This window comes from Leptonychotes weddellii, chromosome 8 (assembly GCF_054177405.1).
Source record: "Leptonychotes weddellii isolate Sample4059 chromosome 8, ASM5417740v2, whole genome shotgun sequence".
NCBI classification, from domain to species: domain Eukaryota; kingdom Metazoa; phylum Chordata; class Mammalia; order Carnivora; family Phocidae; genus Leptonychotes; species Leptonychotes weddellii.
This window is the reverse complement of record NC_138376.1, coordinates 118,636,839-118,663,363: the sequence shown is the minus strand read 5'-3', so window position 1 is coordinate 118,663,363 and position 26,525 is coordinate 118,636,839.

Below are 26,525 nucleotides of genomic sequence, written 5' to 3'. Positions count from 1 at the left end.
AAGAATTCATGTATCCTGATTGATAACTCTGGGTTTTTCCCACTACATTGCCATAGAGTTGGTTATACAACTTGTAATATAATGTTTGTAATCTAATGATCTTAGTGCACAAGTGTGAGCATACAGGAATGTGGTTAGTGTGCGGGGAGTGGAACCCCATGTCTTCCTATAAGACTTTTATTATGTTGAAGTATGTTCCCTCTAAGCCTCCTTTGTTGAAGGTTTTAATCATGAATGGATGCTGTACTTTGGCAAATGTTTTTTCTTCATCTATTGAAGTGATCATATGATTTTTATCCTTTCTCTTATTGACGTAACATATCACGTTGATTGTTTTGTGAACATTGAACCACACTTTCATGCCAGGAATAAATCCTACTTGATCATGGTGAATGATTTTTTAATGTATTATTGGTACTTTGTGTCTCAGCTGAAAAAGATGAGATGATTTTACAGATATACTTATTTTCCTTTCAGCACTTTAAATATTTAAGTGCCAGTATTTTGTTGAGGATTTTTGCAGCTATGTTCATCAGAGCTGTTGGCCTCTAGTTCTCTTTTTTTGTGGTGTCTTTGCCTGGTTTTGATATCAGGATAATGCTGACCTCACAGAATGAATTTGGAAGTTTTCTTTCTTTCTTTCTTTCTTTCTTTCTTTCTTTCTTTCTTTCTTTCTTTCTTTCTTTCTTTCTTTCTTCTTTCTTTTTTTTTAAGATTTTATTTATTTATTTGACAGAGAGAGACACAGCGAGAGAGGGAACACAAGCAGGGGGAGTGGGAGAGGGAGAAGCAGGCTTCCCGCGGAGCAGGGAGCCCCATGCGGGGCTCGATCCCAGGACCCTGGGATCATGACCTGAGCCGAAGGCAGACACTTAATGACTGAGCCACCCAGGTGCCCCTCTTTCTTCTTTCTTTCTCTTTCCTTCCTTCCTTCCTTCCTTCCTCTCTCTCTCTTTCTTTTTTTTTGAATAGTTTGAGAAGAATTCTCAAATTCTCAAAATCTTGGTAGAATTCACCTGCTAAGCTGTCTGGTCCTGGACTTTTGTTTGTTAGGAGTTTTTTCACTACCTATTCAATTTCATTGCTGGTAACTAGTCTGTTCAAATTTTTCTAATTTTTCCTGATTCAATTTTAGTAGGTAATATGTTTCTAGGAATTTATCTATTTCTTCTAGGTTGTCCAATTTGTTGACATATAATTTTTCATAATATTCTCTTACAATCACTTGTATTTCTGTGGTGTCAGGTGTTATTTCTCCTCTTTCATTTGTGATTTTTTTTGAGTCCCTCCCCACCCCCCCCCCCATGAGTCTGGCTAGAAGTTTATCAGTTTTATTGATCTTTTCAAAGAACCAACTCCTGATTTCATTAATCTCTTCCATTGTTTTTTTTTTTTAGTTTCTATATCATTTATTTCTGCTCTAATCTTTATTATTTCCTTCCTTCTGTTGGCTTTAGGTTTTGTTTGTTCTTTTCCTAGATCCTTTAGGTGTAAGGTTAGGTTGTTTATTTAAGATTTTTCTTGTTTCTTGAGGTAGGCCTGTATTGCTATAAAGAATAGCAATAAGTTGATGGTTGCTTAAGTTTGAACCCATTCTTTACTCCTCTCTCCCCCATGTTTTAGGTATACGGTGTCATATTTTACATCATTGTATTTTGTGAATCAGTTGACTGATTTTTACAGATATACTTATTTTTGCTGTTTTTGTGTTTCTTACTTTTCATCAATTACTTATGGTTTTTCATTTCAGCGCCTTTAATATTTCTTATAGGGCTGGTTTAGTGGTCATGAACTTCTTTAGCTTTTGTTTGTCTGAGAAGCTCTTTATCTCTCCTTTTTTTTCCTGAATGATAGCCTTGCTGGATTGAGTATTCTTGGCTGCCAATTTTTCCTTTCAGCACTTTAAATATATCATACCATTCTCTTATGGCCTACAAAGTTTCTGCTGAAAAATCTGTTGATAGCCTTATGTGGTTTCTCCTTTTGTGGAACTGTCTTATTGTCTCTTGCTGCTTTTAAAATTCTTTTTTTTTTTAAGGTTTTATTTATTTGAGAGAGAGAGAGCAGGAGGAAGGGGGAGGGGCAGAGGGGGAGGGAGAAGCAGACTCCCCACTGAGCAGGGAGCCCGTCTCAGAACTTGATCCCATGACCCTGAGATCATGAAGGCAGATGCTTAACTGACTGAGCCACCCAGGCACCCTATGCTTTTAAAATTCTTTATCAGTACTTTTTATCATTTTAATTACTATGTATCTTGTTGTGGACCTCTTTATCTCTGTGCCTCCTACATTTGGATATCTGTTTCCTTCTCCAGATTAGGGAAGTTTTCAGCTATTATTTCTTCAAATAAATTTTCTGTCCCCTTCTTTCTCCCTCTTCTTCTTCTCGGATCCCTATGTGACTGTTATTACATTTGATGGAGTAGCTGAGTTCCTAAGTTTATTTTTATTTTGCATATTTTTTTCCCTCTCACTTGCTCAGTTTGATTACTTTCCATTACTCTGTTTTCCAGGTCACTAAATCATTCCTCTGCTTCCTCTAGCCTGCTACTTATTCCATCTAGTGTATTTTTTATTTCATTTATTGTGTTCTTCATATCTGATTGGTTCTTTTTTATCTCTTTTTAAAGGGTCTCATTGATGTCCTCCACTCTTTTCTCAAGTTTAGTGAGTATCTTTATGATCATTACTTTAAATCCTCTATCAGGCATATTACTTTTATCTATTTTGCTTAGATCTCTTGCTGTGGTTTTGTCCTATTCTTTCATTTGGGACCTATTCCTCTGTTTTGTCATTTTGTCTAAATCTCTGTGTCTATTTCTGTGTTAGTCTCCTACTCTTGAAATTAATAGCCTTATGCAAAAGAGGTTCTGTAGGGTCCTGCAGTGCATTGTCCTCTGTTCACCAGAACCTAGCACTTCAGGGATATTTCCTATATGTGTTGCATGTGCCCTGATGTTGTGTCTTGTCCATTTTTTTCCTTCAGTCCATTTGTCTGTGTATGTACTCTCTTTGCCTGTTGTAGGCAGTATTTGGTTCCCAGCCATGGTGGGGTGCAGTTCTAACAAGGTGTGCACTGGTCTGCTTTCAAAATGATACCTGCAGCTGCAGCCACTGGGACCAAGGACTGTGTGGCTAGGACACATGATTTTAACAAGGTGTTCCTTGGACTTCTGCAGGGCCCACTGCTGCTGCTGCTGCTAGGACTGAAGCCCTGCAAAACATGAGGGTTAGAGATATGATATTGCAAGATTTGTGCTGGTCTTCTGGAGTAAGGGACCCACACCAAGACTGAGGCAAACAGGATGGGGGCAGGGCTTGGTGTAAGCACATTAGGTAAGGGGTGTTGGCACTGTACTGCTTCCCACAGGTGGCAGTGTGTTTATGCTGGGGGAGGGGGGAGGGAAATGGGACCTGCCAGTTCCTTCGTTGCTGGAGGGGTCTTCCTGTGATCCTGTCCCTCCAGGACATTCTCTGAGATGAGTAAATAACTCTCCCTCCCATGTGCTCCAGGTATTTTTCAAACTGCTGCTTCTACACTGTATCTCCATGATCTGTTTGTCATACTTTCTCTTTAAGGGCAGAAACTTAGCTTCCTATTGCCCTCCAGGCTCTCCCAGAACTGAACCCTCCTGATTTTTAAAGTTCCAGGCTTTAAGTCCCTCTGGTTGGAAGAACTAATGGAATTCGGCCCCCTCTTGCTTTTATTTATTTATTTTATAATTGTTTAAAAAAGATTTATTTATTTTTAGAGAGAAAGAGAGAAAGAATGAGTGGGAGGAACAAAGGGAGAGAATCCTCAAGCAGATTCCACACTGAACACAGAACCCAATATGGAGCTTCATCTCAGGACCTTAAGACCATGACCTGAGCCCAAACCAAGAGTTGGATGCTCAACCTGCCCCCAGGCACCCTTGCCCCTCACTTTTAAAGCCAAATGTTGTGGGAATTCATCCTCCCTACTCAGGCTCCATAATGTGAAAGTCTGTTTCTCACCCTTCTCTATGGCCACTGCTCCCTCCCTGCTCTGGATAGCCACAGTCTGTTTCTCTCCACACCATGTCTCCACCCTTCCTACACTCTTTCATGTGATTTCTTCTCTACATTAAGTTGTGAAGCTTGCTGTGCTAGTCTTCAGGTCATTTTCTGGGCTATTCACACTGATGTGAGTGTTATATAGTTGTATGTATCATGGGATGAGGTAAGCTTAGGGTCCTCTTCCTCTGCCATCTTCCTAGTCTCCTCTACTTGACTAATTTTAAGAGACATCTTGAGCTAAAAGTAGCCACCTAAGATGCTCATCAATTCCTGACCCTCAGAAAATGTGTAAAAGAATAAATGTTTGTGGGATGCCTGGGTGGCTCAGTCAATTAAGTGTCTGCCTTTGGCTCAGGTCATGATCCCAGGGCCCTGGGATAAAGCCCTGCATCAGACTCCCTGCTCAACCGGGAGCCTGCTCCTCCCTCTCCCTCTGTCCCCCCACCCCCCCGCTTGTGATCTTTCTCTCTCTGTGTCAAATAAATGAATAAAATCTTAAAGAAAAAGAATAAATCTTTGCTATTTTAAGCTGCTAATTCTTGGAGTTCGGTTTTACACACCAATGATGAACACAGCAAATATTTGAAAGAAAGAGAAAGAGAGAGATCTGCTATAACTGGAGAACTGGAAGGAAGCTTAGGGAAAGGACTTGAAATAGGGCTTAAGAGATGAAGGACCTTCCTGTGGAGCAGAAGAGCACAGTCCTCCCAAGCTGACTGAACGGTCTGAGTTAATGCAGAAACATTGGCCTGTGGTAGGTGTGACTGATGGAATATGGGGAGATTGGTTACTGGAACTTTCCATAAACACATATAGGATGGGAATGGCTGAAAATGGTAACACAGTAGCAGAGTTTGAATGCCGGCCTGAAGAGTTTCATGTTGTCTGCATTTGTGGAAAAAAATCCAGGCACTTTTGACAGTGAATCGGAATAAGAAAAACCACTGCCGGAAAGACCAGCCAGCAGCCTGTCAGGGAAATAATGAGCCCTGCAAGAGTTTTGGCTAGGGAGGGAAAGCAACAAGAGGGAAATAACCTGATAGATACTGCTTAGGCCTAATTGAAAGGAGTACAGGGTGAATTGATGCAGGGGAGGAAGGAGAAGGGGGACTAACAATGACTCATGTTTTCAGCCTGCAGGTCAGGGGAAAAGTGATGTCTTTAATCAAACAGAGGGAACATAAGAGGGAAAGGTTGGGGGAAGATGATAAGAATGAACCAAGCAGATAAATAATAAGTCCTCATATTGATGCTGCACACTGGCATTTTCAAAATAATTTGTAGCCATTGCATTATTTGTTCCTCACAACACTTCTGTAGAGAAAGGGCAAACCTCATCCTCTTCATTTGGGACATGAAGAACACCAAGAAAATTAAGCATCATTAACTTGACCAAGGTCACAGAACTGGTAAATAACAATTCTGGGACTAGAATTCATGTGTCCTGATGAACATGTCAGTGTTTTTCATTATATTCAACTAGTAATACAATTAGTAACACAACTTTTGATAAAAAGCTCCTTAGATATGCACATCAGTGTGTGTTTGGATAGAGGAGAGGTAGTGAAATGAGGCAGCAAAACTGTTCTCAAGATTCCTGTACTATTAACATCCTAGAAAATCAGTGAACACCTCAGACTTAACCATTTTTGGGATCTACCATCGGGCTTAGTGGAAGAGAGTTCATTCTTCATTGGCCTTTCTCAGCTTCTCATTGACAGCTTTTCAACTTTCCCTCTGAAAATCATGTTTCCTTGATGTCTCTTGAAGGACTTCCAAGTCTTTGAAATTATCTACCAGCTAAAAAACATGCATTTGAATTATGTGGATAAATGGTTTATTCATAGTACACATTTTGTTTCTTGTGTAGGAACTTTCACTTCGTAATGCCATTGATTAAAATGCCAGTATCACACTGGAAATCCAATCCAGGTCTTAGATTTATTTTAAATTAACAGTAAATTGAAAATGTTTTAGAATGGCAATACAAACTTGTTAACACTTTGTCCATATTTTGAGAAAGACATAGTCTGGTAGATTAATCAGATAATTGGATAATTATAACAACATAGAATTCCAAATTTTCAGCTCCTTTAGGATTGTCAGAAGCATGAATTTACCTACAGGAAATTCCTAATGTGAACTTGTTCTTTTTAAAACAGAATGTTTTGCAATGTAATTTTTAGAAATTATGGTTAAATCAAATTTAAGCTGTGTTTGGTAATGACTGCATTTCTGTACGGCATGCAGAGGCAATTGTAAATCTTTCTGGAGCCTAAAGGAAGACTTTACAGAGAAGGCATTATTTGAAATAGGGTTTAAGTTGAGCAGAAGTATAAAGAGAGAATGCGGTCAAGAACAGAACACTCCAGGCAGAGATAGGAAAAAGTCATGACAGAACTAAGGTATTCTCTGATATTTAAGTAGTTTTATATTAGAAAATACATATAAGGAGCAATTAAGGCAGGATCTTAAAGTAGCTTGGGTATAATGCAGAGGTATGAAGATTTGTTCTGAATATAAAGATTCCTTTAATATTTTATACAGGGGGTAATAAAATAAGACTGTGATATTACAAATATCACTCTGAGGTCAGTCTGAATGATTAAGAAAAGATGAAGGTAGAGGAAGAGAAACTTTATGGCTAAGTGAGAGAAGTTGAGAGCTTGAACAAAATCTGGGAAAGGAAAGAAGTGGGTTGTGGACTACTTGCAGGGAAGGAGTGAGTCTGAGGGAGGCAAATGGATGAGTAATGGTGCTTATCATAAAGATGAGAGAAGGGCGCATCAAAAATTACGTTTCAACAAAATAGAGATGGGTAAACCTTAAAAGACTGGGTTTCTGAAGTCCTACAACATGCAAATAAGAGGTAGCCTGAAGAGTCTTGTGCTGTGACTTGAGAAGAAAGAGAAAGAGTCCCCAGTGCGTTCTTTGACTAGATTATAGTTGGAAAGAACTCAGTCAAGTAGAATTGGTAAATCCCGAGAAACAGGAGCAATTAGGAAAACTGGATGAAAGCCAACTATAAACAGTCTGGTGTAAAGTAGAGCTATGAGTGATTTGACAAGTCATAATACATGTTAAAAGAGTGAAAGTAAAAGCAAGAAGACAATACGAAGGAGATAAAAGGGAAAGACAAGATGTGGAACCCAGTGACAAATGAAATGTATGTTAAATGAAGCAAAACAAATTTCAAAATTCAGAGTTGTTCTGATTAATTCAGGATGTCTGTTCACATTATGCAATTCTATAAGGGAAACCCCTCAGAGCTTGAGGAAAATGTGGTTTCTTTCTCAATGGGAGGAAATACATAGCAATTCCCACATGAGAGTCACATTTTTCCTCTCCAGCTGCCACTTTCTGCATCTCCTGAGAGTCCAGATCAGATGTTCACATCTTCCAGTGTCAATGAGGCCTCTGTCCAGCTTGTGAGGATCACTGAGTGGCTATGCCAATTCCCTCAAAATCTTTCTTCCCTGGAATTTATGAAAAAACGATTCTAAGCAGAGAGGCTGGATCCATCCTCACCAGTGTCAATTTAAGATTCTTCTTTCTTAGCATTAAAGTAGCATTTTGAAAAGACTATAGAAATATCCTCTTTAATTATAATCTGTCCAGTGTCTACCGTGTATTCATTTTCCCCAGACATCTGCTTGATCTCTGGGCATGCCAGGTTCCTTTGACATGAGAAAAGATAATGAATTCTTTCCTAAATAAGCATTGAGCCCAAATGAGCATTTCTTTTTCTTTCATTATAAGTTTTCTTCTATTAAGTCACTCCAGTCTGTATATATCGAGAGTCAACTCTTCCTAAGATACAGCAAACTGAAAAAAGTTATGTTTTGTTTTAATTAATTAATGCCAAGCCATTACTTCTACTCAAAAATCAGTTTATTTTGTGAGTAGTGTGAAAGTAACACTTCAGTCTAATGCTTTGGGTGATGATCCTCTCAGTATGGGAATATCACTTTGGAGGTAGATGTTTTTGCAGGGCTCATAATGTTGTAGGAATTAGTCATTTTAATGGATTTGAATTAGGTGCTCTGTAAAGCCAACTCTGTTAGAGGATTCAACAATTCTGTGTTTACAATTCTGTACTTTGCTCGGTGTCATAACTACATCCACTGATTGCAGAAGGAATTTTGAAGGAAGTATTTAGTTTGTGGTTTTCTTGACTCTTGGTTTCTTGGAAATGAAAGTCACAATTCTTTCCTGAAGGCTTTTATTTCTATTCTGTCATAGTGAAGTTTCTTTCTGTGTACATCCTGAACATCTGACAGAAAGAGGAATACAGATGATTGAGTCGATAACAAATAGAGGCAGTCAGAAAGTAATGTCGACAGAAGATCTTGTATCAACTACTTTGTTACCATTTCTTAATGCTAACTTAAACTGAACTGTGAAATTGACTTTAGATTAGGTGGATTCCATAAAAAAGATTACAATTTTTGAGCTGTGACTAGATAATCCCATTGGCAAGCAAGAAAAGGAAATACCAAAATGGTTCAGTTTCAACTAAATGTTCTCTTAGTTTTAAATATAAAGTTTTGTGTGTGACATATTTTTATAGTCATGAATATTATGCACAGATATTGTTGCTATTACTTTCATGTTAGTATTGTAAAATATCTGCTCAGCTACCTCCCCCTTAGGAAATATGATTAAAGGAGGAGAAAGAAAATTTAAACTAAAATGTTTCTTCCAAAAATATTTATTTATTTATTAAATTTCTTCCAGAAATATTTATTCATTCATTCATTCATTCATTCATTCATTCATTCATGCATTTATCAAATTTCTTCCAGAAATATTTAGAAATGCCAGATTATTTTCAATGATGGAACTATCTGGTGTTCAATTCAAACAAATATCCCTGCCTTTTAAAATTTTTTTTATTTAAATTCAAGTTAGTTAACATACAGTGTATTATTAGTTTCAGTGATAGAATTTAGAATTTAGTGCTTCATCAATTGCATATAACACCCAGTGTTTATTACATCAAGTGCCTTTCTTAATGCCCATCACCCAATTATCCCATCTGCCCACCCACTGCCCCACAGTAACCCTCAGTTTATTGCCTATAATTAAGAGTCTCTTATGGTTTGCCTCCTCCTCTGTTTTCATCTTATTTTTCTTTCCCTTCCCATATTCATCTGTGTTGTTTCTTAAATTCCACAAATGAGTGAAATTATATGGTATTTGTCTTTCTCTGACTTATTTTGCTTAGCGTAACACCATCTAGTTCCATCCACATCATTGCAAATGGCAAGATTTCATTCTTTTTGATGGCTGAGTAATATTCCATTGTAGATATGTATACCACAACTTCTCTATCCATTCTTCTGTTGATGGACATCTGGGCTCTTTCCATATTTTGGCTATTGTGGACATTGCTGCTATAAACATTAGGTGCATATATCCTTTTAAATTAGTATTTTTGTATTCTTTGGGTGAATACCTACTAGTGAAATTACTGGATCATATGGTATTTCTATTTTTAATTTTTTGAGGACCCTCCATAGTGTCTTCCACAGAGGTTGCACAAGTTTGCATTCCTACCAAGAGTGCACGAGGGTTCCTTTTTCTCCACATCCTCCCCAACATCTGCTTCCACAGTTTTTTATCTTAGCCATTCTGACAGGTGTGAGGTGTTAGGTCATTGTGGTTTTGATTTGCATTTCCCTGATGATGAGTGATTTTGAGCATCTTTTCATGTGTTTGTTGGCCATCTGTATGTCTTCTTGGGAGAAATGTCTGTTCATGTCTTCAGTAAATTTTTAAATTGGGTTATTTGTGTTTTTGATGTTGAGTTGTATAAGTTCTTTATATATTTCAGATACTAGCCCTTTATCAGATATGTCATTTGCAAATATCTTCTCTCATTCAGTAGGTTGTCTTTTGGTTTTGCTGGTTGTTTCCTTTGTTGTGCAGAAGCTTTTTATTTTGATGTAGTCCCAATAATTTATTTTTGCTTTTATTTCCCTTGCTTCAGGGGACCTAGCCAGAAAAATATTGCTACCACCAATGTCAGAGAAACTACTGCCTGTGTCCTCTTCTAGGATTTTTGTGGTTTCAGGTCTCACGTTTAGGCACTTAATCCACTTAGAGCTTATTTTTGTGCATGGTGTAAGAAAGTCGTCCAGTTTCATTCTTTTGTATGGAGCTGATCAGTTTTTCCAACACCATTTGTTCACGAATCCGCTTTTTCCTATTGCATGTTCTTGCCTCTTTTGTTGAAGATTAATTGACCATATAATCGAGGATTTATTTCTGGGCTTTCTATTCTGTTCCATTGATCTAGGTATTTATTTTTGTGCCAGTACCATACTACTTTGATTACTACAACTTTGTAGTATATCCTGAAATCTATGATTGTAATGCCTCCAGTTTTGGTTCTATACAAATTTTGGGATTATTTGTCCTAGTTCCGTGAAAAGTGTTGTTGGTATTTTTATAGGAATTGCATTAAATCTGTAGATTGCTTTGGGTAATACGGACATTTTAACAATATTTGTTCTTCTAATCCATGAGCATGGAATAACTTTCCATTTGTTTGTGTTGTCTTCAATTTCTTTCATCAATGTTTTAGAGTTTACAGAGCACTGTTTTATAGCTTACAGAATACAGGTCTTTTAACTCCTTGGTTAAGTTTATTCCTTGGGCTCACTAATCCAAGAAACCCAGATTCTGAGCATCCACAACCCCCATTATTGCTCCACTCTAAGCTCCTGGCCTTTCTCACAGCAATTTGTGAAATTTTCCAGACTATGAAGGAGAGGGCCCCATGCCAGCTCCCTCTTCAGATTTTCAACAGAGCTGTCTACCTCACTTGTAATCAGTACCATGCAGTTTTCACAGCTTTCTGCCTCAAGGGAGGCAAGTAGCTGAGAGCTGGAAGTGGAAATGAAAGAAGCAATGCTCAGTTCTCTCTGCATCTCATAATTTCCAAACTGTTCTTAATGTAAAAACATTAAGAAAGAAGGTATCCAGGATTCAGAATATAGGTCTCAGTTCATTTCTTGACACTTCACTTCATGCCTCAAGAATTATAGGATATTAATAAATCCATCATCTAAAATTTCACTAGTTATTATGTTTCTGCAATATTAAGTTTCAGAAATAGATGTGGCTTTAATTATGTTTAAGAATATGAGTTAGACATCTCATGTTTTTTCTGAGATTTTGGGTTTTCTCTTTTTTTTCTTACTTTATTGTGGAATATAATATATAAAAATGGAAGAATTGAAACATATAAGCATATTTAGGTTCAACAAAATCTGAATCTATTAAACTGTAAATTCATCAATGACCACCCTCAGAATTACTCAGTATTTAATCAACTGTTTTGAAATCCATTACAACTGAATTCAGCCTAATGGTATTCAAATTCAATATAACATTTTCTATTTGATTGGGATTCAAATTAGAGGAGACATAATTCATATCAAAGTCAATTAGAAGTTTTGCTGAAACCAGTTCAGAACATGCTGTTCCATCAGAAAGAGCCCTGGCAGTCTACCTGGCGATGTGCCAAAGAGTAATTTAGAATTAGCACAATTGGGTACTTACTATCTACTGTGTAAAGAACGTATCAAAGCCTCAGGAAGAGACATATATTTAAATCTCTCAAAGCAAATAACTAAGATTTGTTATTAGATTGAATCTCAGAAAAGTGAAAAGATACCTCAAATTTTCTGTTTTGAATTGTTAATTATGTGTCTCCAGTGCTCATTGCTTTTTAATGTTTACAATGGCAATTTATGTGGGTACAAGACTTTCTAATACGACATCAACTTTACAAGGTTTAATGCGTTCTCAGTCAAATGACCACTAATAAATGGAAAAAAAAAAACAAAAACCACCCAGCAACCACACACATCAATGCTGTTTGGGGGGATGTGTTGTAAATGCAGAAAGAAGCAAGTATGTAAGTGTATGTGCACACACCGGTCTGTGTGTACACATGCTGTGGACAGCCACAGGATGTGGGAGGACACAGACCTATTAATAAAATATCTACCAGAGCTGAAAGAACCTTGGTCCACTTGCCAGATAATCTTCCTTAAAAATTTATGGCTGACCTAAGATTTTGACTGGAGCAGCTATTTTTCATATCTGAGGATTCTGCTCAGATAAAATCTCTATGATAGCCAGTCAACCACTAATTGGAATTTTTTTTTATGGAAAACAAACCATCACTAAAATTGTTAGTAGGCACTGAAAATATAATGTGTCATTTTTAATGTTACACCTATATTTTGTCAGACTAGAAGTAAAACAAAAACACCAATAATGAGCAAAGTAAACTAGGTATTTACAAGGTAACTAAATTGAGAAAAGGATTAGAGGAAAAAGAATCTTTATAAACTTGATAGAGATTAATCTTTCTATTAAAGTTTTTAGTTAATGGGCACCTGGGTGGCTCAGTCATTAAGCGTCTGCCTTCAGCTCAGGTCATGAACCCAGGGTCCTGGGATCAAGTCCCACATTGGCTCCCTGCTCAGCAGGAAGTCTTTAGAGAGACTAAAAGACATAAATATTTAACTATCTGTGAAATGGTAAATTGAGGGAAAGGGACATCAGAGAATCCTTGGATGATAAAATGTCACATATCATACATATCTTTTTATACCCAATGATTTAACCCAAACTCTCCTATATTTTAGGAGGAGTCAGTTGTTTTATTCTAGGAGCTTCTTAAACAGTTTGTGTACACCTTTATTATAATATGTAGTACAACTTAATGTAATGTTTTAATGTGAAAAATGACACAGCACACACAAATACACATGCACTTAATTTTTTTAAAATTAATACTGATAGACTCATCAACTAGATTAATTAATACAATTTATCATAATAATATCTGACAAATCCTCTGTCATCCCTCACGATTTCATCCCCCTCCATTCTTCCTTCAGAGTTCATCACTACAATGAATTTTGTTTCATCATTTACATGGCATTTTTTTTTAAAGATTTTATTTATTTATTTGACAGAGAGAGAATGAGAGAGGGAACACAAGCAGGGGGAGTGGAGGAGGGAGAAGCAAGGAGCTGAGCAGGGAGCCTGATGCGAGGCTCAATCCCAGGACCCCGGGATCATGACCTGAGCTGAAGGCAGACGCTTAATGACTGAGGCACCCAGGCGCCCCTACCTGGCATTTTTAAATGAAATTTATCTTCTATGGATGTATCCCTGAATTATATATTGCTTATTTTCATAGCTTTATTGATTTCTAATTTATATATCATGAAATTACCTATTTTAAGTGTACATTTCAGTGACTTTTAGTAGATTTATGGAGTTATACCACCATCACCAAATTCAGTTTTAAAACAGTTCCATCACCTCCCCAAATTCCCCCCTCGAGGGTCCATAGTAAATTCCCATATTTACTTTTAGTCCCAAACAACCACTTACCTGCTTTCTCTTTCTGATTCCACAGTTTTTGCCTTTTCTATGTATTTCATATATAGAGAATAATACAACATGTGCTCTTTCATGCGTGGTTTCTTTATCAGAGCATGTTTTTCATGTTCATTCATATTTTTATATGACTCAATGGTTCATGCCTTTTTAGTGCTACATAGTATGCCATCATTTGGATATTCCATATTTTGTTCCTCCATTAACCAGTTGCTTAATATAATTAATGCTATTTATGAACATTCATATTTAAACCTTTGTGTGAATATATGTTTTCATTTCTCTGATTAGAAACCTAAAATTTGAATTACTGAATAGTAAGGTAAGTGTATTTTAAGTTTTTAACAAACTGCCAAATCATTTTCAAAGTAACTGTATCATCTAAATCCCCACTGCAATGGATAAGAGTTATAATTTCTCCACCTAACCAATGCATGGGTTTTGTCAGTCTTTTATATTTTACTCATTTTAGTATATATTTAATGGTACCTCACTGTGATGTTAATTTCTATTTCTGTAATAAATGATCTTTAGCATCTTTTTATGTAGTTATCTGCCATTTGTACATCTCCTTTGGAGAAGTGTCTACTGATACATTTTGTCTTTAAAATTTTTTGGTTTATTTATAATTAAATTGTAAGAATTCTTTTTATATTTTGGATAAAAGTCCTTTATCAGATATATTCTTTGCCAATGTTTTTCCAGACTGTTGCTTGTCTTTTTATTTTCTTAATGGTGTACTTCAACATGAAAAAGTTTTAATTTTGTGAAGTCCAAATTTTTGATATTTTATTTTATTATGTTTCCAATTTTATATCTAAGAAATTTTTTCCTAACCCAGGGTTACAAAGATTATTTTGGAAACTATTTTTATTTTTTCCACTTCTTTTTTTTTATTTATTTAAATTCAATTAGCCAAGGTATAGTACATCATTGGTTTTTGATTTAATGTTCAATGATTCATCAGTTCAGTATAACACCCAGTGCTCATCATATCTCGTGCCCTCCTTAATGTGCATCACCCAGTTACCCCATCCCCCCACCCACCTCCCTTTCCACAGTCAAGAGTCTCATATGGTCGCAAAGATTTTTTTTACTATGACTTCTTTTAGAGTTTTCTAGTTGCAGTGGATATATTTAAAAATGTAATCTATTTTGATCTATATTTCTTAATTCTGATATATGGTATTACATAAAATTCATTTTCTATCTGACATCTGTTAACAGTAAGTTCAGATTGGTTGCAGGATACAAGATCAATCACAACAATCAATCTCAATACTATACATTAACACCCTACATGTAAAACCAAAATTAAAAACATGATATCATTTACAGTTAATCCAAAGAAAATGAAGTACTTAAATATAAATCTAACAAAACATGTGCAGAATATTATCCTGAAAATTCTGTTGAAATATATCAAAGGAAACCTAAATAAGTTGAAAGACATGATGTTTATAGTTTGGAAGACACAACATAATAAAGGTTTCAAATGAGCCATCAAATGAGCCATCAAGCCATGAAAAGACATATAGGAACCTTAAATGCATATTGCTAAGTGGAAGAAGTCAGTATGAAAATGTTATACACTCTGTGATTCCAATTGTATGACAAAGATAAAACCATTGAGACAGTAAAAAGATCAAAAGTTGCCAGTGGTTTGAGGACAGGGAAAGATAGTTGAATAGGTGGAGCATGGGAGTTTTTAGGGCACTGAAACTATTCTGCTTGATATTGTATTGGAGGATACATGACATTGTGCATTTGGAAAAACCCATAAAACTCTATGGCACAAAGAAGAAATCCTAATGTAACTTAAGAACTAAAATTCATAACCAAGTATCAGTATTGGTCCATCAGTTTTAACAAAGTCACCACACCAATGCAAGATGTTAAAAATAGGGACACAGAGACAGAGAAAAGTGGAATATGAAAACTCTGTGCTGTCTGCTCAGTTTTTCTGCAAACTTAAAACTGTCTTAAAAAATAAACTTCTCATTTTTAAAAAAGCTACACACTGAGTCAGGTAGAATTTAGGAGTGTATACACCTGGCATGAATTTAAAATGGTATGTTTTAATTAAAAATAGGGTAAACACTGTATAAGCCAGGATAAAATATTGTCAAAGAAATAAAATAGAGTAAATCAAATAAATTTCAAATTTCCTTTTCACATAAACTTTTATTGACTACTGTTAAAAACTCTAATACTATACTCTTAAGTCACCTGATTATGATTTATTAATGAATTTTAGGAGAACTAGATCTCTTGTTGATAAAGTTCTGTTTAATAAAATATTGGATAAGCAATAGTTAAAAATTGTTGGCTGTTAGCAGGTAAAAGTTCTGGGCTCTGAATGTTTATAAACTTATATTTGCTACCTCACTTCTGATCTGGGCTATGGGCTATTAAACCATAAATATATTTGACAAAATATAGAGAAAAATACTTTTCTGGGTGATTTATTAAAATTGCAAATAAATTTTGGCAACTATTTTTATCAGGGCATTGATGTAGGCACTGAGGTTCCACTCATCCTGCATATAAGGGTTTTCAGTCCTCAGATAACTCCAGAAATAAGGTAACATGTGTGACGTGGTGAAGTTTGTCCCACAGAATTCACTTCCTTTGAGTATTGGCCCAAATGTAACATTCTAAGAGATATATACCCTGACCCCTCTATTAAAACTGTGGCTCCCTCTCAGCTCAGCATTCTGATAGCCCTTGCCCTACTCTGCCATCCTATAGCACTTTTGCCTACAAAGGCACTATAGGATGTATTGATCTTAAAAGAACAAGTTCTGGGGCGCCTGGGTGGCTCAGTCGGTTAAGCGTCTGCCTTCAGCTCAGGTCATGATCCCAGAGTCCTGGGATCGAGCCCCGCATCGGGCTCCCTGCTCGGCGGGGAGCCTGCTTCTCCCTCTCCCTCTGCCTGCCTCTCTGCCTACTTGTTCTTTCTCTCTATCTCTCTGTCAAATAAATAAATAAATAAATCTTTAAAAAAAAAAAAGAACAAGTTCTGAATGTAGGGCAAAGAAGTAACTTTAGGCAAGGACATATAATGAAGTGTCTTAAATTAAGTCGTTGTTGCTTCCAACACTTAGTTTAGTATGGATCTTCTGGTAACTTGATGATGGATCACCATAGATAGGCCATGCTATAGGCCATATGCTCTGAACAATCACAGCAACAGGGCTAGCTGGTAGAACTATATTGCACTGTTAGAACCATTAGAACAAAAATAATTCTTTGAGCCATCCAAAGAAAATGAGTAGTACTTGTATTTGTATTTTTTATTTGTATTTTAATTTTTTTTTTTAAATGAGGTTTTGAAAAAAATCTCTGGATTTACGGTTTCTCTGCATGATTCTTTTTATTTTGACATTGTCAACTTTGTAGTCTTTTTTTTAACTATATATTTTTAAGATTGTATTTATTTATTTTAAAGAGAGAGAGTGAGTGAGTGAGTGAGCAAGTGGAGAGGGAAAAAAAAGGAAGGAAGAGGGAGAAAGAATCTGAAGCAGACTCTGCACTGAGTGCAGAGCCTGATGTGGGGCTCAATCCCATAACTGCGAGTTCATGACCTGAGCCCAAGCCAAGAGTCAGATGTTTAACTGACTGAGCCACCCAGGTGCCCTAGTAGTATCTTTTTAAGAATCCATTGTTCTCTTCAAATCTCATTCTATCAAGAAAGATGAATGTAGCTTGTGTGGCACACCAAATTTTGAGCCTACAAAATCTGAGAGCAAATCATTAGAAGTCAGCAGAATTAGCTCTAGGTAAAGACATTTCCTCCCTCTCTTTTTAGTCACTTGGGTCCTCAAGAATTTATGTGTTTTTTTCTCAGAACATTAACTCTCTACTACATTTGTGTCTATCAGCAAGTTAAAAGTATAGGACACCCAGTTAATATGAAAAAGCCTTGCCATGTGGCAAGGGCAAAGAGCCTCTCTGCCAAGTGTTACTGAAAACTGTGAAGGGCAGGATTTCTGGCTGTGATTACAGTGGAAGTTTTGGGATTGGGTTGGCCCAGTGGTACTTGAGTGTCACAGACAGGCTGCCCACAAAATGAGCACTTGGAAAGATCACCATGGAGATGACTTTTGAAATAAACAAAGAAAATGTGAACATTTCCATCTGGCTGTATGTTGTTCACCCTTGTGTAATGGTCAAGGGGGATTAGCCTGTCCAATTTGTGAGGCCACGGAAACAGCAGACCACGGGACTGATACGTTTTCTTTGGATCAACTTGAGAGGTCAGTGTTTTGACTTAGAATAACCTGTGGTGACTATATATATAAAATAAAAATGCAACAGAAAATTAACATTATCGCATGTGTTTCACACTGCTGACATTATTTATCTCCTCTAAGATGTCCCTCTCAGGACATTCATTCAGTTAACCTATGAATTCCAACAGCAGCAAGACACAGATTTATACGAAATAAAATTTTTTAAGGAAGTTTTTTACAAATAATGGTAGGTAGGCATCAGTTAGGTTTATGTTTACTTTGAGGGAAAAAAATCCCTTCCTTCTTTGCTTGTTAAAATCCTCCAGTCCAACACCACCACCCCCAATCTAGCTTAATACTAACTTATTTTGCAAGTAAATGTATATAATAAAGATGAGATTTTTTTAAAAAATCTTCAAGTCAAAAAAGCAAGTATTAATAATGGGAAAGAAAAAATTCTGAAAAAAATTTTTTTTCTTCTGAGAAGCTCTATATTATAGAAGGCACAGAATGAAGGTGAATTAAGGGATAGACTATTGTAACCAGAATTTAGTCTCTTCCATTAATTAATTATATGTCCTTGGACAAGCTGCATAATTTCAGAGTTATACTTTTCACATCAGAAAAAATGAAAGCAATGGTAAACAGTCTCATTGATCTACCTGTGTTACAATTGTGTTGTGAAGACTGAAAGATCACAATGAAGTTAGAGAGTGCATTGTAAATACTCAAACACAATACAAATCAGTCACTATTATTAATATCTGTTTGCATTGTGACAGAGGAAAGAAATATATTAGTTGCAAATCAGCCCATGCTAAAGTGAATTGTACCACATCTCAGAGAGGGCATGCCATTGGTCCCAAGTGTCTCAGTAGACTCACATTCATGAATAGCTGTGGCTGAGGCCTACTAAAGCATTTGATTTTAATTAGTTTGCTTTTAAAATTTAAAAAATTCACTAATCATGTAAGTCCATAAGTTCTTCTATTAAACAGTATTACAGGTTCATTGTCAAATGCATATAATTTAGAATCATATTTAAGCCCCCTTTATAATTATTTTCAAAAATATAAAACCCTAAAAGTGTGTTTTCATTCTTTGATAAGATAATCTCTTTTAAAAGTAAGTTGATGATTGTCAAGATAGTCCCTCTAATTATTCCTAAATATTTTGCAATCTTCTATAAATTATTTTCAGGTTTGTGGTTTCCCACTGCTGCCATTCCATTACATATGCAAAGTAGACCAGTAGGCACAATATCCAAAGCAGTATTCCCCAGATATATATAAATATATTTGCTAGTACACAGATCTTTGACATATTCTTAAATCTAATCTATTTTTTCTTAAAAAAAAGATTTATTTATTTATTTATTTATTATCTATTTATTTATTTAAGAGGGAGAGTGAGCGCAAGCTGGGGGAGAGGCAGGGGCAGCAGGAGAGGGAGAGAGAGAATGCCAAGCACACTCTCCACTGAGTGTGAAGCCTGACGCTGGGCTGGATCCCAGGACCTTGAGATCATGCCTTGAGCCAAAATCAAGAGTTGAACACTTAACCGGCTGAGCCACGCAGGCACCCCTAATCTATTATATTTCTATTTTTCACATATCCCAGCCTGTAACTGAAACATTTGAAATAGGCGATGCTATTTATATATGTTTACTTTTGTCTTCATGGGGATAAATGTGTTATTTTCTGAAGATTATTGTAATAGAAAGTTTAACCTCTCTATTCTGTCCTAAACATTACATCCTTTATCCATTTGTCAGAGTAATCCTCAGTGATATAACATTAAATTTCCTGTTGCTCATCAGCAAAGGATTCTCATTTGTTATTGGTGAAGATATATAGATCATTTTATTTTTTCCTTTTCTAAAGAAATTTAATCTCCTTCTCAATTGTCTACATCAAAATTTACCCCATTACTTTATTTTTTAGAGTATCTGATGCTTGTTTACAGAGTCCTTTAACATCCCATAATGGATTTTTCTCAGTTTTAGTCAGATTAGATATGTATACATAATATTATGCACCTAGAATTATGAAATTTGAAATATCATTTAAAGTATTATTTTCATTCTGTCAAGGAAACATTAATTCACTGACACAATTTAAATGGTGAAATGTCTTGCTTAATAAAAGATACTCAGAAGATAAAAAATAACCATGAATTACAATGGCAAGGTTTGTGACTTTATCTCATCTAGCCATTAAAACTTGATCAGGTTCTCATAAAAATTTTCTACAGTGTCTGGGTGATAAAATACTTTATAATATTTTAATAACACTTTAAAATACAAGTAATAGTCTTCTTACCCCGTGAATGTCCACTAAGTGATAACTCCTCTTCATAATTCTCTAATCCTTAGAAGTGAGACAATAAGGAAATAACTTTTGCATATTCCTCCCAGCTCCACTCTTGAAACTCATAGCTACAAGCATTTAGGAATGCTGTTTTTCGAACTCTCCTCTGCTATACTAGAAATGCCTAAAGAAAGTATCTAAGAAAGGGCATATTTGGGACATCATAGCACAATGAACAGTGTCCCAGAGCAAACATGCCACAAACCTCTTTCCTTGGGCAGCACTGGCCAATCCTGAGTGTTTCCCTGGAGCAGAGTTGGAGTAGACCCCAGAGGAGGTTAAATTTGCAAAAGAGCCATATTTGTTTCATACAGTAGCCTGCTTTCATATTCATCCAGTTAATTTGTATTGAAAATCACTGGAAAGCAAAACAATGCCAACCTTTCATCTGTATTCCAATTGCATGCTCTCCTAGAATATTTTCATATTATAGGAGTGCGGTGTCTTCCAAGAAATTGTATCTCAAATGATGTGTTTTACAAGTAAACAAATTTGCTGGTATTCAAATAATGATTTAGTTACTTTGGATCAGACTTGATATGATTATATGTTTGGAAAATCCCCCAAAATACACGTGTGCAGAATGTAGGTGTATCTTAAATGACCCATAATTTCTCAATTTAGGCATAAGAGATCATTCAATTAAACAGGAAGTTCAAGTTGAAGGAGGAGGTATATTAAGGAAGTAGGTAAGGTGTAAAACATTTTATTTGGATAAGATTTAAACTTTATGGCCAAAGATTTGCAATAAAAATCATACTGAAAATATCTAGCATGAAAATGTTAGAATTGATGAAGAGAAAATAAAAATTAATCAAGTATCTTCATCTGAAAGGATGCAGGGAATCGTGGGCATGCATCGGTATCTAATAATCATCTTCCCTAAGATGATTAGATGCTTTGTTTTTTCAGAACAAGGACGTTTTGTTTTTTCATTCTGGCAACAACTTTTGTGGCCTTATTCCTTCCACTAATTTCCTTGTTTGTCCTAATGACTAAGCTGTTTTCAAAGCTGAGTGATTAACAGTACAATGTGCCACCTCTATTGTTTGTATCAGAAACTGGCTTGAGATTTCTTGAGCTTTCTAACACTAAACATGGTCAAAAACAGTCCCTGGAGACTTTAGTGTCTTAAATTATTCATTTAGCTATTAGCACACAGGAGATAAACAATCGTGTGTCCTTGGAGGAAACCAAGTAGGTACAGAGAACTCTGGTACAAAAAATAAGACACAGAGGAGGAGAAAAAAAAAATTGATCTAATACACATCTGACAGATTTAGGAGAAGGAAAGTGTTAAATATGAATTGGCTGAAATTTTTCCAGAATTGATCATTTACATTAATTTTCACATGCAGGAAACACAATAAATATTAGGTACAATAAACAAATATAAACCCACTTCTAGGTTACATCATAATGACAAGAAGAAAAAAGCTGAAGGCCAGAAATAAAAGGCAGATTGACCATAAAGCAAAGATAACAAGACTGCAGTGAATTTCTTAAAAAGCAATGATAGAAGTCAAAATATGAGAGAATATGGGGATGTAAAATAGTGAAGATACTCTGGACAGGAGTAGCCAGTTTCTTGAAAAATTAAACATGCACTTAGCATGTAATCCAGCACATGCACTCTTGGATATTTTTCCCAGAGAAATAAAAACTCATGTTCATACAAAATCCTATACACAAATGTTCATGGTGACTTCATTTTAATAGTTAAATACCAGAGGGGCACCTGGGTGGCTCAGTCAGTCAAGCGTATGTCTTTGGCTCAGGTCATGATTTGGGGGTCCTGGGATCAAGCCCCACATGTAGGGCTTCCTGCTCAGCAAGGAGTCTGCTTCTCCCTTTGCTTGCCCCTCCCCCTGCTTGTGTGCTCTCTCTCTCTCTCTGTCTCTTTCTCTGTCAAATAAATAAATAAAAATTTAAAAAATAGTTAAATATCAGAAACAACCAAAATGTCCTTCAAAGGATGACTGGTTAAACTAGCTGTAGACACCCACACCACGAAACACCACTCAGTTATAAAAAGGAACAGACCATTGAAATATGCAACAGCTTGGATGGATTGCAAGGAAAATAAGCTGAGTAAAAAAAGAGTCTCAAAAGGTGACATGCTCTATGATTTCATTCTGTATTAACATTCATGAAATGGGAAAATTGCTGAAATTAAGAACCGTTAATAGAGATTAATAGTTGCTGAAGGGCGGGGGCACAAGTCTGTGGTTATAATGAAACCGTCCAGGTTTTGACTGTGTTGATGGATATGAACCACACAGATATTAGAACTGCATAGAACAAATACACACAAAAATGTGTTCAGGTGAAATGGCTGATTTCCAAATAAGATTGATGGAGTGTATCAGTGTCAGTTTCCTGTTGTGCTATTGCTCTATAATTATGTAAAATGGCACCACTGGGGGAAACTAGGCAGAGGGTTTACAGGATTGCTCTGTATTATTTTCTACAACAGCATGTAAATCTCAAAATCAAAAGTTTTTAAAAAGGTCACCTCAAAAAATTAAAAATAAAGAAATAAAAAGGGAGGAGGAGGATTGTCAGTCACAAATTCACAGGGAATTAGTTGCCAAGTTTAATTCCAAAATGAAGTTAGTTTGTGAGAGTATAATTATAGTATTTTCATGCTGAGAGAAAAGAAATATCGACTTATAATTTTATATGCAACTTCATTTTCATTCTTAAAAAGGCAAATAAATACTTTCTTTCACCAGAAAACTAATGCTTGGTGTGTTTCTAACATATCTCACTGTTTGGGTTGAATTGTTAGCCCCCCCCCCAAATTTATATATCAAAACCCTAGCACCCAGTGTGCCTGTATTTGGAGACAGAGCCTTTAGGGAGATAATTAAGTCTAAATAAGATCATAATAGTGGGGCTCTACTTTGATAGGACTGGTGTCCTTATAGAAACAGAAAGAGACACCAGAGTTTGCTTGCTCTTTCTCTCTCTCTCTCCACATGCACAGAGAAGAGGACAGGACAGAAGACAGCAAGAAGGCAGCCATCCACAAGCCAGGAAGCAGCTTTCAGCAGAAACCAACCCTGATCTCACCTTGATCTTGGACTTCCCAGATCTGTGAGAAAATACATTTCTGTTGCTTATGCAAACTAGTCTGTAGTATTCAGTTATGGCAACCCAAGCAGACTCATCTAGTCACTAAAGAAACTGGTAAAAAATACTCTTAAGGAGAAAGAAAATTGAAATTAGGAATGGAGTGATGAGTAAATTCAGAGATCAATTTCAGAGAAAAATAAATAGTGACTGCACAAAGCAACATCAGAAATAAGGACTGATTTGAGAGATATATGAAACTGGAGTGTTATTAATGAAAAACAATTATATATATATTTGAAAATGATATCAATATTTAAGTATGGAAAAGATGTATTATCTGGAAGAAAAGCAGAGGTATTATTTTTGTCTTTAACTTAAGAAAATGCCTTAGTGTAAAAACTTACCAATAGTTCATAATTGATAAAGCAGTAGAATTGAAAGATATTTAATACATATCAATGATTCCAAAAAAAGCAAGAAAGGGTAATTTAGTGTTAAGAGTCTTTATATTATTTGAATACAAGATCTTTGTTAGGTATATACCTTTCTGTGCTCTATCATCTATCTATCTATCATCTATCTATCTATCGTCTATCTATCTCTGTATATGTCTTTTTGTATATTAAGAAATCTTTGACTCAACAAACTGACAAAGATACTCTGCTGTGTTTTATTCTAAAATAATTATGAAACTTTTTAAAGGCTTATTAAGGTCTTCCTCCCCTAAGGGGAATAGGAAAAAGAGTCTGGGCAGATGAAGCAGCGTCAGCTGTTTCCCCCTCCAGTCAATACTTGCAGGGTTGAGGGGTGGGCAGGAACAGTTTGCTCCAGGTCCCGCCATCCTCCCTGTAAGAGCTTGCTGGCATGCTCCTTGTGTCTGCACCCCTCCTCTCTCAGGGCTTCTTACTCACTCTTGCCTATACTTGCCTTTAGCAATTTGTTAAGCAATTGAAATGAATAGAACACTGTATGCTAACTATACTGGAATTAAAAAAAAAAAAAAGGTAGGGCGCCTGGGTGGCTCAGTTGGTTAAGCGACTGCCTTCGGCTCAGGTCATGATCCTGGAGTCCCTGGATCGAGTCCCGCATCGGGCTCCCTGCTCGGCAGGGAGTCTGCTTCTCCCTCTGACCCTCCCCCCTCTCATGTGCTCTCTCTCATTCTCTCTCAAATAAATAAATAAAATCTTTAAAAAAAAAAAAAGTAAAAAAATTGTAGGTGAAAATTCTTGCCCATTTATACAGCATTTAGTGGCATCTGTCCTAGGTAAGTAAATGCTCGGGTCTGGTTTCTCCCCAGAGGCCCTTTCCTCTCACCAGATTTCCAGTTAGTTGTTTGCCCTGAGAACTTAGTTCTCTGAAAGGTTCAAGAAAAGCCACCACTTTGCAATTCGCAGCGTTTTTGCCATTAAAAGTTTGGACGTCATATTCTTTCCAGCTCTCCAAATCACACTGAACCTGCACCCTGCTCAAATTTATTATATTATTACTTATTAAACATTGTAATCACAGATACTTCACATTCAGTCAACAACAATTTCTGTTTCTAAAGAGCTTAGAAATATACTGTTGATTCTTGTTTATCGTATCTTATCTTTTATGGGTTCATATTTTATTAATATTACACCAGGGGCCTAATTTGGGATTGATCTCTCACAAAGAGGGTAGTTTTGCTTATGGCATGAGCCAGGGGGCCACTTCAGACCACTGCCAGTCTCAGAGCAACATCCTAAGGTTCAACTTTCTTGTCTTCCATGGGCCCAGTATTAGGTCTCAAACCCAGAACTGGAACATGTTGTCCCCAGGGAAACCCCAACTCTTTTACTTATGAGTTTTTTTGTTTTTTTGTTTGTCTTTAGCTCTTTTCCCTACTTCTTGTTACTCTAGTGATGTTCTTTAGATGAGTTTTATTGAAAACCTAGTTCTATTGTAATAAAATATATATATAATGAAATATATATTCATATGGTTCAACCTTATATTTTTAGTAATGGATTCCTCCAAAATAACTCTTCCACTATATTGCTAGAAAACCATATTTTTGTCCTCACTTTTTGTATGCCAGGCATGGTAATGCAGTATATTTTTTATTTTTATTTATTTTGTGTGTGTGTGTGCCATTTTCTTTATTTTATTTTTTTAAATTTTATTTTATTATGTTATGTTAATCACCATACATTACATCATTAGTTTTTGACGTAGTGTTCCATGATTCATTGTTTGCATATAACATCCAGTGCTCCATGCTGAACGTGCCCTTTTTAATACCCATCACCAGGCTAACCCAGCCCCCCACCCCCTCCCCTCTAGAACCCTCAGTTTGTTTCTCAGAGTCCATAGTCTCTCATGATTCCTCTCCCTCTCCGATTTCCCCCCTTCATTTTTCCCTTCCTACTATTTTCTTCTTTTTATTTATTCTTTTTTCAGTATATTTTTTAAAATGAGAAACTTAGGTGATTACAAGAATTCCAGGTAATGGGACCTTGGTAAGCAATGCATGCAATTCAGAATGTTTACAATATATTTGGACTCAAATAACCAGTTCACTTCTTATGGGAATTCATAAGAAGAAAATTCATAAAGACAACATGAGACCACATTTTGAAAGCTTTGATATACCAGTTTAACTCCTTTGGTTATAGGAGGACATAGGCAAATTAGTGTCACCAGGGGATTAGTAATGAGAAAGAATCCTAATATAAAATGACATCATAATACAATTCATTTGACACCAGAGTCGAGAAAAGACCTGATGACAGAACCTGAAGGTTAGGGAGATGCCAAGAAGCTCTTATAATATTATATGCATGAAGTGAGCAGAATTAATTAAAATCACAAAAAGCAGTAAGAATGAAAAAGAATGTGTTAGAGATGCCAGGGTTTCATATTTGACTGGGTAGACGGGGAACAGTGGATTAAGCCAAGGTGAGATAAAGCTAAGGTGAATCACCCCAGAGAAAGAATATATAATTTATGAATAAAGAGGAAGAAAATTCTCTTCTGGTCTCAAACAAGTAATATATGTAAACTGAGTAAAAATATAAACACCAAAATCACTGGAAGAATAGAATAAGTAAAATTAGAAAGAAGATTATGGTCATTTTAGACTAGAATTTATACAGAGGTAAAGCTACAGATAAAATGATTTTATTTCAGTTTTAGTTAAAAAAAGCTCGTATAGCAAAGATTTTTGTTTTGTTTTGTTTATTTGTGTTACATAAGTGTTGAAATTTAGCATGTAGATGTTGGGGTCTACAGGAAAGTTAGCAGGCTTCTTAATATTCTGATAATTCATTGTACTTGTGAAATGAACCTCAAGAAACAGAGCCAGACTAAGAATTTAAGTAATGCTAGTACGATACATTATTGGCTGCTACTTT